At 44.8% G+C, this 9,878-nt stretch overlaps 30 non-coding genes across 30 annotated transcripts; all 30 read right to left on the reverse strand.

The window, feature by feature from the left end:
- Nucleotides 1-96: 96 nt before the first annotated feature.
- On the reverse strand, nt 97-215 carry LOC133006745 (5S ribosomal RNA). The gene has a single exon (XR_009679258.1). It is a non-coding gene; the product is annotated as a 5S ribosomal RNA (ribosomal RNA).
- A 208-nt stretch (nt 216-423) lies between these two features.
- On the reverse strand, nt 424-542 carry LOC133007160 (5S ribosomal RNA). Its single transcript, XR_009679650.1, has one exon. It is a non-coding gene; the product is annotated as a 5S ribosomal RNA (ribosomal RNA).
- Nucleotides 543-750: 208 nt separating this feature from the next.
- LOC133006863 (5S ribosomal RNA) lies at nt 751-869 on the reverse strand. Its single transcript, XR_009679369.1, has one exon. It is a non-coding gene; the product is annotated as a 5S ribosomal RNA (ribosomal RNA).
- Nucleotides 870-1,077: 208 nt separating this feature from the next.
- LOC133006445 (5S ribosomal RNA) lies at nt 1,078-1,196 on the reverse strand. The gene has a single exon (XR_009678976.1). It is a non-coding gene; the product is annotated as a 5S ribosomal RNA (ribosomal RNA).
- A 208-nt stretch (nt 1,197-1,404) lies between these two features.
- LOC133006214 (5S ribosomal RNA) lies at nt 1,405-1,523 on the reverse strand. The gene has a single exon (XR_009678758.1). It is a non-coding gene; the product is annotated as a 5S ribosomal RNA (ribosomal RNA).
- A 214-nt stretch (nt 1,524-1,737) lies between these two features.
- LOC133007555 (5S ribosomal RNA) lies at nt 1,738-1,856 on the reverse strand. Its single transcript, XR_009680019.1, has one exon. It is a non-coding gene; the product is annotated as a 5S ribosomal RNA (ribosomal RNA).
- Nucleotides 1,857-2,064: 208 nt separating this feature from the next.
- LOC133007381 (5S ribosomal RNA) lies at nt 2,065-2,183 on the reverse strand. The gene has a single exon (XR_009679857.1). It is a non-coding gene; the product is annotated as a 5S ribosomal RNA (ribosomal RNA).
- A 208-nt stretch (nt 2,184-2,391) lies between these two features.
- On the reverse strand, nt 2,392-2,510 carry LOC133006446 (5S ribosomal RNA). The gene has a single exon (XR_009678977.1). It is a non-coding gene; the product is annotated as a 5S ribosomal RNA (ribosomal RNA).
- Nucleotides 2,511-2,718: 208 nt separating this feature from the next.
- Nucleotides 2,719-2,837, reverse strand: LOC133006215 (5S ribosomal RNA). The gene has a single exon (XR_009678759.1). It is a non-coding gene; the product is annotated as a 5S ribosomal RNA (ribosomal RNA).
- Nucleotides 2,838-3,045: 208 nt separating this feature from the next.
- On the reverse strand, nt 3,046-3,164 carry LOC133006055 (5S ribosomal RNA). The gene has a single exon (XR_009678610.1). It is a non-coding gene; the product is annotated as a 5S ribosomal RNA (ribosomal RNA).
- Nucleotides 3,165-3,372: 208 nt separating this feature from the next.
- Nucleotides 3,373-3,491, reverse strand: LOC133006898 (5S ribosomal RNA). Its single transcript, XR_009679404.1, has one exon. It is a non-coding gene; the product is annotated as a 5S ribosomal RNA (ribosomal RNA).
- Nucleotides 3,492-3,705: 214 nt separating this feature from the next.
- Nucleotides 3,706-3,824, reverse strand: LOC133007705 (5S ribosomal RNA). The gene has a single exon (XR_009680161.1). It is a non-coding gene; the product is annotated as a 5S ribosomal RNA (ribosomal RNA).
- A 208-nt stretch (nt 3,825-4,032) lies between these two features.
- LOC133006216 (5S ribosomal RNA) lies at nt 4,033-4,151 on the reverse strand. Its single transcript, XR_009678760.1, has one exon. It is a non-coding gene; the product is annotated as a 5S ribosomal RNA (ribosomal RNA).
- Nucleotides 4,152-4,365: 214 nt separating this feature from the next.
- On the reverse strand, nt 4,366-4,484 carry LOC133007366 (5S ribosomal RNA). Its single transcript, XR_009679843.1, has one exon. It is a non-coding gene; the product is annotated as a 5S ribosomal RNA (ribosomal RNA).
- A 208-nt stretch (nt 4,485-4,692) lies between these two features.
- Nucleotides 4,693-4,811, reverse strand: LOC133007209 (5S ribosomal RNA). The gene has a single exon (XR_009679696.1). It is a non-coding gene; the product is annotated as a 5S ribosomal RNA (ribosomal RNA).
- A 214-nt stretch (nt 4,812-5,025) lies between these two features.
- Nucleotides 5,026-5,144, reverse strand: LOC133006864 (5S ribosomal RNA). The gene has a single exon (XR_009679370.1). It is a non-coding gene; the product is annotated as a 5S ribosomal RNA (ribosomal RNA).
- Nucleotides 5,145-5,352: 208 nt separating this feature from the next.
- Nucleotides 5,353-5,471, reverse strand: LOC133007170 (5S ribosomal RNA). The gene has a single exon (XR_009679659.1). It is a non-coding gene; the product is annotated as a 5S ribosomal RNA (ribosomal RNA).
- Nucleotides 5,472-5,679: 208 nt separating this feature from the next.
- On the reverse strand, nt 5,680-5,798 carry LOC133006217 (5S ribosomal RNA). Its single transcript, XR_009678761.1, has one exon. It is a non-coding gene; the product is annotated as a 5S ribosomal RNA (ribosomal RNA).
- A 214-nt stretch (nt 5,799-6,012) lies between these two features.
- LOC133007136 (5S ribosomal RNA) lies at nt 6,013-6,131 on the reverse strand. The gene has a single exon (XR_009679627.1). It is a non-coding gene; the product is annotated as a 5S ribosomal RNA (ribosomal RNA).
- Nucleotides 6,132-6,339: 208 nt separating this feature from the next.
- Nucleotides 6,340-6,458, reverse strand: LOC133007382 (5S ribosomal RNA). The gene has a single exon (XR_009679858.1). It is a non-coding gene; the product is annotated as a 5S ribosomal RNA (ribosomal RNA).
- Nucleotides 6,459-6,666: 208 nt separating this feature from the next.
- On the reverse strand, nt 6,667-6,785 carry LOC133006746 (5S ribosomal RNA). The gene has a single exon (XR_009679259.1). It is a non-coding gene; the product is annotated as a 5S ribosomal RNA (ribosomal RNA).
- A 208-nt stretch (nt 6,786-6,993) lies between these two features.
- LOC133006711 (5S ribosomal RNA) lies at nt 6,994-7,112 on the reverse strand. Its single transcript, XR_009679226.1, has one exon. It is a non-coding gene; the product is annotated as a 5S ribosomal RNA (ribosomal RNA).
- A 214-nt stretch (nt 7,113-7,326) lies between these two features.
- Nucleotides 7,327-7,445, reverse strand: LOC133006218 (5S ribosomal RNA). The gene has a single exon (XR_009678762.1). It is a non-coding gene; the product is annotated as a 5S ribosomal RNA (ribosomal RNA).
- Nucleotides 7,446-7,659: 214 nt separating this feature from the next.
- LOC133007137 (5S ribosomal RNA) lies at nt 7,660-7,778 on the reverse strand. The gene has a single exon (XR_009679628.1). It is a non-coding gene; the product is annotated as a 5S ribosomal RNA (ribosomal RNA).
- Nucleotides 7,779-7,986: 208 nt separating this feature from the next.
- On the reverse strand, nt 7,987-8,105 carry LOC133007384 (5S ribosomal RNA). The gene has a single exon (XR_009679860.1). It is a non-coding gene; the product is annotated as a 5S ribosomal RNA (ribosomal RNA).
- Nucleotides 8,106-8,313: 208 nt separating this feature from the next.
- LOC133006747 (5S ribosomal RNA) lies at nt 8,314-8,432 on the reverse strand. Its single transcript, XR_009679260.1, has one exon. It is a non-coding gene; the product is annotated as a 5S ribosomal RNA (ribosomal RNA).
- A 208-nt stretch (nt 8,433-8,640) lies between these two features.
- On the reverse strand, nt 8,641-8,759 carry LOC133006712 (5S ribosomal RNA). Its single transcript, XR_009679227.1, has one exon. It is a non-coding gene; the product is annotated as a 5S ribosomal RNA (ribosomal RNA).
- A 214-nt stretch (nt 8,760-8,973) lies between these two features.
- Nucleotides 8,974-9,092, reverse strand: LOC133006748 (5S ribosomal RNA). The gene has a single exon (XR_009679261.1). It is a non-coding gene; the product is annotated as a 5S ribosomal RNA (ribosomal RNA).
- Nucleotides 9,093-9,300: 208 nt separating this feature from the next.
- LOC133007367 (5S ribosomal RNA) lies at nt 9,301-9,419 on the reverse strand. Its single transcript, XR_009679844.1, has one exon. It is a non-coding gene; the product is annotated as a 5S ribosomal RNA (ribosomal RNA).
- A 208-nt stretch (nt 9,420-9,627) lies between these two features.
- Nucleotides 9,628-9,746, reverse strand: LOC133007531 (5S ribosomal RNA). The gene has a single exon (XR_009679997.1). It is a non-coding gene; the product is annotated as a 5S ribosomal RNA (ribosomal RNA).
- Nucleotides 9,747-9,878: the final 132 nt, after the last annotated feature.

The following is a 9,878-nucleotide window of genomic DNA, read 5'->3' on the forward strand; positions in this document are numbered from 1 at the left end:
TCTTTGATGGTGAGTCTTTCCTGCTCTTTCCAAGATGTTTCTCCTGTAAAGCAGCAGCAACCGTTCCCTCTGCTGGTTGCAAAGCAAATTCGAAAAAGCTTACAGCACCTGGTATTCCCAGGCGGTCTCCCATCCAAGTACTAACCAAGCCCGACCACGCTTAGCTTCCGAGATCAGACGAGATCGGGCGTGCTCAGGGTGGTATGGCCGTAAGCGAAAGACTCAACCCACAATACCTTATTTATACATCTGAACCACCATCATCAAATCATGACAATTATCAATAATTTCCAACAGTAATAATGTCAGGGTTCCATATCCTTGTTTTCTTTGATGGTGAGTCTTTCCTGCTCTTTCCAAGATGTTTCTCCTTTAAAGCAGCAGCAACCGTTCCCTCTGCTGGTTGCAAAGCAAATTCGAAAAAGCTTACAGCACCTGGTATTCCCAGGCGGTCTCCCATCCAAGTACTAACCAAGCCCGACTATGCTTAGCTGCCGAGATCAGACGAGATCGGGTGTGCTCAGGGTGGTATGGCCGTAAGCGAAAGACTCAGCCCACAATACCTTATTTATACATCTGAACCACCATCATCAAATCATGAAAATTATCAATAATTTCCAACAGTAATAATGTCAGGGTTCCATATCCTTGTTTTCTTTGATGGTGAGTCTTTCCTGCTCTTTCCAAGATGTTTCTCCTTTAAAGCAGCAGCAACCGTTCCCTCTGCTGGTTGTAAAGCAAATTCGAAAAAGCTTACAGCACCTGGTATTCCCAGGCGGTCTCCCATCCAAGTACTAACCAAGCCCGACCATGCTTAGCTTCCGAGATCAGACGAGATCGGGCGTGCTCAGAGTGGTATGGCCGTAAGCAAAAGACTCAACCCACAATACCTTATTTATACATGTGAACCACCATCATCAAATCATGACAATTATCAATAATTTCCAACAGTAATAATGTCAGGGTTCCATATCCTTGTTTACTTTGATGGTGAGTCTTTCCTGCTCTTTCCAAGATGTTTCTCCTTTAAAGCAGCAGCAACCGTTCCCTCTGCTGGTTGCAAAGCAAATTCGAAAAAGCTTACAGCACCTGGTATTCCCAGGCGGTCTCCCATCCAAGTACTAACCAAGCCCGACCATGCTTAGCTTCCGAGATCAGACGAGATCGGGCGTGCTCAGGGTGGTATGGCCGTAAGCGAAAGACTCAACCCACAATACTTTATTTATACATGTGAACCACCATCATCAAATCATGACAATTATCAATAATTTCCAACAGTAATAATGTCAGGGTTCCATATCCTTGTTTTCTTTGATGGTGAGTTTTTCCTGCTCTTTCCAAGATGTTTCTCCTTTAAAGCAGCAGCAACCGTTCCCTCTGCTGGTTGCAAAGCAAATTCGAAAAAGCTTACAGCACCTGGTATTCCCAGGCGGTCTCCCATCCAAGTACTAACCTAGCCCGACCATGCTTAGCTTCCGAGATCAGACGAGATCGGGCGTGCTCAGGGTGGTATGGCCGTAAGCGAAAGACTCAACCCACAATACCTTATATATACATGTGAACCACCACCACCATCATCAAATCATGACAATTATCATTCATTTCCATCAGTAATAATGTCAGGGTTCCATATCCTTGTTTTCTTTGATGGTGAGTCTTTCCTGCTCTTTCCAAGATGTTTCTCCTTTAAAGCAGCAGCAACCGTTCCCTCTGCTGGTTGCAAAGCAAATTCGAAAAAGCTTACAGCACCTGTTATTCCCAGGCGGTCTCCCATCCAAGTACTAACCAAGCTCGACCATGCTTAGCTTCCGAGATCAGACGAGATCGGGCGTGCTCAGGGTGGTATGGCCGTAAGCGAAAGACTCAACCCACAATACCTTATTTATACATGTGAACCACCATCATCAAATCATAACAATTATCAATAATATCCAACAGTAATAATGTCAGGGTTCCATATCCTTCTTTTCTTTGATGGTGAGTTTTTCCTGCTCTTTCCAAGATGTTTCTCCTTTAAAGCAGCAGCAACCGTTCCCTCTGCTGGTTGCAAAGCAAATTCGAAAAAGCTTACAGCACCTGGTATTCCCAGGCGGTCTCCCATCCAAGTACTAACCTATCCCGACCATGCTTAGCTTCCGAGATCAGACGAGATCGGGCGTGCTCAGGGTGGTATGGCCGTAAGCGAAAGACTCAACCCACAATACCTTAATTATACATCTGAACCACCATCATCAAATCATGACAATTATCAATAATTTCCAACAGTAATAATGTCAGGGTTCCATATCCTTGTTTTCTTTGATGGTGAGTCTTTCCTGCTCTTTCCAAGATGTTTCTCCTTTAAAGCAGCAGCAACCGTTCCCTCTGCTGGTTGCAAAGCAAATTCGAAAAAGCTTACAGCACCTGGTATTCCCAGGCGGTCTCCCATCCAAGTACTAACCAAGCCCGACCATGCTTAGCTTCCGAGATCAGACGAGATCGGGCGTGCTCAGGGTGGTATGGCCGTAAGCGAAAGACTCAACCCACAATACCTTATTTATACATGTGAACCACCATCATCAAATCATAACAATTATCAATAATTTCCAAAAGTAATAATGTCAGGGTTCCATATCCTTGTTTTCTTTGATGGTGAGTTTTTCCTGCTCTTTCCAAGATGTTTCTCCTTTAAAGCAGCAGCAACCGTTCCCTCTGCTGGTTGCAAAGCAAATTCGAAAAAGCTTACAGCACCTGGTATTCCCAGGCGGTCTCCCATCCAAGTACTAACCTAGCCCGACCATGCTTAGCTTCCGAGATCAGACGAGATCGGGCGTGCTCAGGGTGGTATGGCCGTAAGCAAAAGACTCAACCCACAATACCTTAATTATACATCTGAACCACCATCATCAAATCATGACAATTATCAATAATTTCCAGCAGTAATAATGTCAGGGTTCCATATCCTTGTTTTCTTTGAAGGTGAGTCTTTCCTGCTCTTTCCAAGATGTTTCTCCTTTAAAGCAGCAGCAACCGTTCCCTCTGCTGGTTGCAAAGCAAATTCGAAAAAGCTTACAGCACCTGGTATTCCCAGGCGGTCTCCCATCCAAGTACTAACCAAGCCCGACCATGCTTAACTTCCGAGATCAGACGAGATCGGGCGTGCTCAGGGTGGTATGGCCGTAAGCGAAAGACTCAACCCACAATACCTTATTTATACATCTGAACCACCATCATCAAATCATGACAATTATCAATAATTTCCAACAGTAATAATGTCAGGGTTCCATATCCTTGTTTTCTTTGATGGTGAGTCTTTCCTGCTCTTTCCAAGATGTTTCTCCTTTAAAGCAGCAGCAACCGTTCCCTCTGCTGGTTGCAAAGCAAATTCGAAAAAGCTTACAGCACCTGGTATTCCCAGGCGGTGTCCCATCCAAGTACTAACCTAGCCCGACCATGCTTAGCTTCCGAGATCAGACGAGATCGGGCGTGCTCAGGGTGGTATGGCCGTAAGCGAAAGACTCAACCCACAATACCTTATTTATACATGTGAACCACCACCACCATCATCAAATTATGACAATTATCAATCATTTCCATCAGTAATAATGTCAGGGTTCCATATCCTTGTTTTCTTTGATGGTGAGTCTTTCCTGCTTATTCCAAGATGTTTCTCCTGTAAAGCAGCAGCAACCGTTCCCTCTGCTGGTTGCAAAGCAAATTCGAAAAAGCTTACAGAACCTGGTATTCCCAGGCGGTCTCCCATCCAAGTACTAACCAAGCCCGACCACGCATAGCTTCCGAGATCAGACGAGATCGGGCGTGCTCAGGGTGGTATGGCCGTAAGCGAAAGACTCAACCCACAATACCTTTTTTATACATCTGAACCACCATCATCAAATCATGACAATTATCAATAATTTCCAACAGTAATAATGTCAGGGTTCCATATCCTTGTTTTCTTTGATGGTGAGTTTTTCCTGCTCTTTCCAATATGTTTCTCCTTTAAAGCAGCAGCAACCGTTCCCTCTGCTGGTTGCAAAGCAAATTCGAAAAAGCTTACAGCACCTGGTATTCCCAGGCGGTCTCCCATCCAAGTACTAACCTAGCCCGACCATGCTTAGCTTCCGAGATCAGACGAGATCGGGCGTGCTCAGGGTGGTATGGCCGTAAGCGAAAGACTCAACCCACAATACCTTATATATACATGTGAACCACCACCACCATCATCAAATCATGACAATTATCATTCATTTCCATCAGTAATAATGTCAGGGTTCCATATCCTTGTTTTCTTTGATGGTGAGTCTTTCCTGCTCTTTCCAAGATGTTTCTCCTTTAAAGCAGCAGCAACCGTTCCCTCTGCTGGTTGCAAAGCAAATTCGAAAAAGCTTACAGCACCTGGTATTCCCAGGCGGTCTCCCATCCAAGTACTAACCAAGCCCGACTATGCTTAGCTGCCGAGATCAGACGAGATCGGGCGTGCTCAGGGTGGTATGGCCGTAAGCGAAAGACTCAGCCCACAATACCTTATTTATACATCTGAACCACCATCATCAAATCATGAAAATTATCAATAATTTCCAACAGTAATAATGTCAGGGTTCCATATCCTTGTTTTCTTTGATGGTGAGTCTTTCCTGCTCTTTCCAAGATGTTTCTCCTTTAAAGCAGCAGCAACCGTTCCCTCTGCTGGTTGCAAAGCAAATTCGAAAAAGCTTACAGCACCTGGTATTCCCAGGCAGTCTCCCATCCAAGTACTAACCAAGCCAGACCCTGCTTAGCTTCCGAGATCAGACGAGATCGGGCGTGCTCAGGGTGGTATGGCCGTAAGCGAAAGACTCAACCCACAATACTTTATTTATACATGTGAACCACGACCACCATCATCAAATCATGACAATTATCAATAATTTCCATCAGTAATAATGTCAGGGTTCCATATCCTTGTTTTCTTTGATGGTGAGTCTTTCCTGCTCTTTCCAAGATGTTTCTCCTTTAAAGCAGCAGCAACCATTCCCTCTGCTGGTTGCAAAGCAAATTCGAAAAAGCTTACAGCACCTGGTATTCCCAGGCGGTCTCCCATCCAAGTACTAACCAAGCCCGACCATGCTTAGCTTCCGAGATCAGACGAGATCGGGCGTGCTCAGAGTGGTATGGCCGTAAGCAAAAGACTCAACCCACAATACCTTATTTATACATGTGAACCACCATCATCAAATCATGACAATTATCAATAATTTCCAACAGTAATAATGTCAGGGTTCCATATCCTTGTTTACTTTGATGGTGAGTCTTTCCTGCTCTTTCCAAGATGTTTCTCCTTTAAAGCAGCAGCAACCGTTCCCTCTGCTGGTTGCAAAGCAAATTCGAAAAAGCTTACAGCACCTGGTATTCCCAGGCGGTCTCCCATCCAAGTACTAACTAAGCCCGACCATGCTTAGCTTCCGAGATCAGACGAGATCGGGCGTGCTCAGGGTGGTATGGCCGTAAGCGAAAGACTCAACCCACAATACCTTATTTATACATGTGAACCACCATCATCAAATCATGACAATTATCAATAATTTCCAACAGTAATAATGTCAGGGTTCCATATCCTTGTTTTCTTTGATGGTGAGTTTTTCCTGCTCTTTCCAATATGTTTCTCCTTTAAAGCAGCAGCAACCGTTCCCTCTGCTGGTTGCAAAGCAAATTCGAAAAAGCTTACAGCACCTGGTATTCCCAGGCGGTCTCCCATCCAAGTACTAACCTAGCCCGACCATGCTTAGCTTCCGAGATCAGACGAGATCGGGCGTGCTCAGGGTGGTATGGCCGTAAGCGAAAGACTCAACCCACAATACCTTATATATACATGTGAACCACCACCACCATCATCAAATCATGACAATTATCATTCATTTCCATCAGTAATAATGTCAGGGTTCCATATCCTTGTTTTCTTTGATGGTGAGTCTTTCCTGCTCTTTCCAAGATGTTTCTCCTTTAAAGCAGCAGCAACCGTTCCCTCTGCTGGTTGCAAAGCAAATTCGAAAAAGCTTACAGCACCTGTTATTCCCAAGCGGTCTCCCATCCAAGTACTAACCAAGCCCGACCATGCTTAGCTTCCGAGATCAGACGAGATCGGGCGTGCTCAGGGTGGTATGGCCGTAAGCGAAAGACTCAACCCACAATACCTTATTTATACATGTGAACCACCATCATCAAATCATAACAATTATCAATAATTTCCAACAGTAATAATGTCAGGGTTCCATATCCTTCTTTTCTTTGATGGTGAGTTTTTCCTGCTCTTTCCAAGATGTTTCTCCTTTAAAGCAGCAGCAACCGTTCCCTCTGCTGGTTGCAAAGCAAATTCGAAAAAGCTTACAGCACCTGGTATTCCCAGGCGGTCTCCCATCCAAGTACTAACCTATCCCGACCATGCTTAGCTTCCGAGATCAGACGAGATCGGGCGTGCTCAGGGTGGTATGGCCGTAAGCGAAAGACTCAACCCACAATACCTTAATTATACATCTGAACCACCATCATCAAATCATGACAATTATCATTCGTTTCCATCAGTAATAATGTCAGGGTTCCATATCCTTGTTTTCTTTGATGGTGAGTCTTTCCTGCTCTTTCCAAGATGTTTCTCCTGTAAAGCAGCAGCAACCGTTCCCTCTGCTGGTTGCAAAGCAAATTCGAAAAAGCTTACAGCACCTGGTATTCCCAGGCGGTCTCCCATCCAAGTACTAACCAAGCCCGACCACGCTTAGCTTCCGAGATCAGACGAGATCGGGCGTGCTCAGGGTGGTATGGCCGTAAGCGAAAGACTCAACCCACAATACCTTATTTATACATCTGAACCACCATCATCAAATCATGACAATTATCAATAATTTCCAACAGTAATAATGTCATGGTTCCATATCCTTGTTTTCTTTGATGGTGAGTCTTTCCTGCTCTTTCCAAGATGTTTCTCCTTTAAAGCAGCAGCAACCGTTCCCTCTGCTGGTTGCAAAGCAAATTCGAAAAAGCTTACAGCACCTGGTATTCCCAGGCGGTGTCCCATCCAAGTACTAACCTAGCCCGACCATGCTTAGCTTCCGAGTTCAGACGAGATCGGGCGTGCTCAGGGTGGTATGGCCGTAAGCGAAAGACTCAACCCACAATACCTTATTTATACATGTGAACCACCACCACCATCATCAAATTATGACAATTATCAATCATTTCCATCAGTAATAATGTCAGGGTTCCATATCCTTGTTTTCTTTGATGGTGAGTCTTTCCTGCTCTTTCCAAGATGTTTCTCCTGTAAAGCAGCAGCAACCGTTCCCTCTGCTGGTTGCAAAGCAAATTCGAAAAAGCTTACAGCACCTGGTATTCCCAGGCGGTCTCCCATCCAAGTACTAACCTAGCCCGACCATGCTTAGCTTCCGAGATCAGACGAGATCGGGCGTGCTCAGGGTGGTATGGCCGTAAGCGAAAGACTCAACCCACAATACCTTATATATACATGTGAACCACCACCACCATCATCAAATCATGACAATTATCATTCATTTCCATCAGTAATAATGTCAGGGTTCCATATCCTTGTTTTCTTTGATGGTGAGTCTTTCCTGCTCTTTCCAAGATGTTTCTCCTTTAAAGCAGCAGCAACCGTTCCCTCTGCTGGTTGCAAAGCAAATTCGAAAAAGCTTACAGCACCTGTTATTCCCAAGCGGTCTCCCATCCAAGTACTAACCAAGCCCGACCATGCTTAGCTTCCGAGATCAGACGAGATCGGGCGTGCTCAGGGTGGTATGGCCGTAAGCGAAAGACTCAACCCACAATACCTTATTTATACATGTGAACCACCATCATCAAATCATAACAATTATCAATAATTTCCAACAGTAATAATGTCAGGGTTCCATATCCTTCTTTTCTTTGATGGTGAGTTTTTCCTGCTCTTTCCAAGATGTTTCTCCTTTAAAGCAGCAGCAACCGTTCCCTCTGCTGGTTGCAAAGCAAATTCGAAAAAGCTTACAGCACCTGGTATTCCCAGGCGGTCTCCCATCCAAGTACTAACCTATCCCGACCATGCTTAGCTTCCGAGATCAGACGAGATCGGGCGTGCTCAGGGTGGTATGGCCGTAAGCGAAAGACTCAACCCACAATACCTTAATTATACATCTGAACCACCATCATCAAATCATGACAATTATCATTCGTTTCCATCAGTAATAATGTCAGGGTTCCATATCCTTGTTTTCTTTGATGGTGAGTCTTTCCTGCTCTTTCCAAGATGTTTCTCCTGTAAAGCAGCAGCAACCGTTCCCTCTGCTGGTTGCAAAGCAAATTCGAAAAAGCTTACAGCACCTGGTATTCCCAGGCGGTCTCCCATCCAAGTACTAACCAAGCCCGACCACGCTTAGCTTCCGAGATCAGACGAGATCGGGCGTGCTCAGGGTGGTATGGCCGTAAGCGAAAGACTCAACCCACAATACCTTATTTATACATCTGAACCACCATCATCAAATCATGACAATTATCAATAATTTCCAACAGTAATAATGTCATGGTTCCATATCCTTGTTTTCTTTGATGGTGAGTCTTTCCTGCTCTTTCCAAGATGTTTCTCCTTTAAAGCAGCAGCAACCGTTCCCTCTGCTGGTTGCAAAGCAAATTCGAAAAAGCTTACAGCACCTGGTATTCCCAGGCGGTGTCCCATCCAAGTACTAACCTAGCCCGACCATGCTTAGCTTCCGAGTTCAGACGAGATCGGGCGTGCTCAGGGTGGTATGGCCGTAAGCGAAAGACTCAACCCACAATACCTTATTTATACATGTGAACCACCACCACCATCATCAAATTATGACAATTATCAATCATTTCCATCAGTAATAATGTCAGGGTTCCATATCCTTGTTTTCTTTGATGGTGAGTCTTTCCTGCTCTTTCCAAGATGTTTCTCCTGTAAAGCAGCAGCAACCGTTCCCTCTGCTGGTTGCAAAGCAAATTCGAAAAAGCTTACAGCACCTGGTATTCCCAGGCGGTCTCCCATCCAAGTACTAACCAAGCCCGACCACGCTTAGCTTCCGAGATCAGACGAGATCGGGCGTGCTCAGGGTGGTATGGCCGTAAGCGAAAGACTCAACCCACAATACCTTATTTATACATCTGAACCACCATCATCAAATCATGACAATTATCAATAATTTCCAACAGTAATAATGTCAGGGTTCCATATCCTTGTTTTCTTTGATGGTGAGTCTTTCCTGCTCTTTCCAAGATGTTTCTCCTTTAAAGCAGCAGCAACCGTTCCCTCTGCTGGTTGCAAAGCAAATTCGAAAAAGCTTACAGCACCTGGTATTCCCAGGCGGTCTCCCATCCAAGTACTAACCAAGCCCGACTATGCTTAGCTGCCGAGATCAGACGAGATCGGGCGTGCTCAGGGTGGTATGGCCGTAAGCGAAAGACTCAGCCCACAATACCTTATTTATACATCTGAACCACCATCATCAAATCATGAAAATTATCAATAATTTCCAACAGTAATAATGTCACGGTTCCATATCCTTGTTTTCTTTGATGGTGAGTCTTTCCTGCTCTTTCCAAGATGTTTCTCCTTTAAAGCAGCAGCAACCGTTCCCTCTGCTGGTTGTAAAGCAAATTCGAAAAAGCTTACAGCACCTGGTATTCCCAGGCGGTCTCCCATCCAAGTACTAACCAAGCCCGACCATGCTTAGCTTCAGAGATCAGACGAGATCGGGCGTGCTCAGAGTGGTATGGCCGTAAGCAAAAGACTCAACCCACAATACCTTATTTATACATGTGAACCACCATCATCAAATCATGACAATTATCAATAATTTCCAACAGTAATAATGTCAGGGTTCCATATCCTTGTTTACTTTGATGGTGAGTCTTTC

This window comes from Limanda limanda, chromosome 7 (genome assembly GCF_963576545.1).
Source record: "Limanda limanda chromosome 7, fLimLim1.1, whole genome shotgun sequence".
NCBI classification, from domain to species: domain Eukaryota; kingdom Metazoa; phylum Chordata; class Actinopteri; order Pleuronectiformes; family Pleuronectidae; genus Limanda; species Limanda limanda.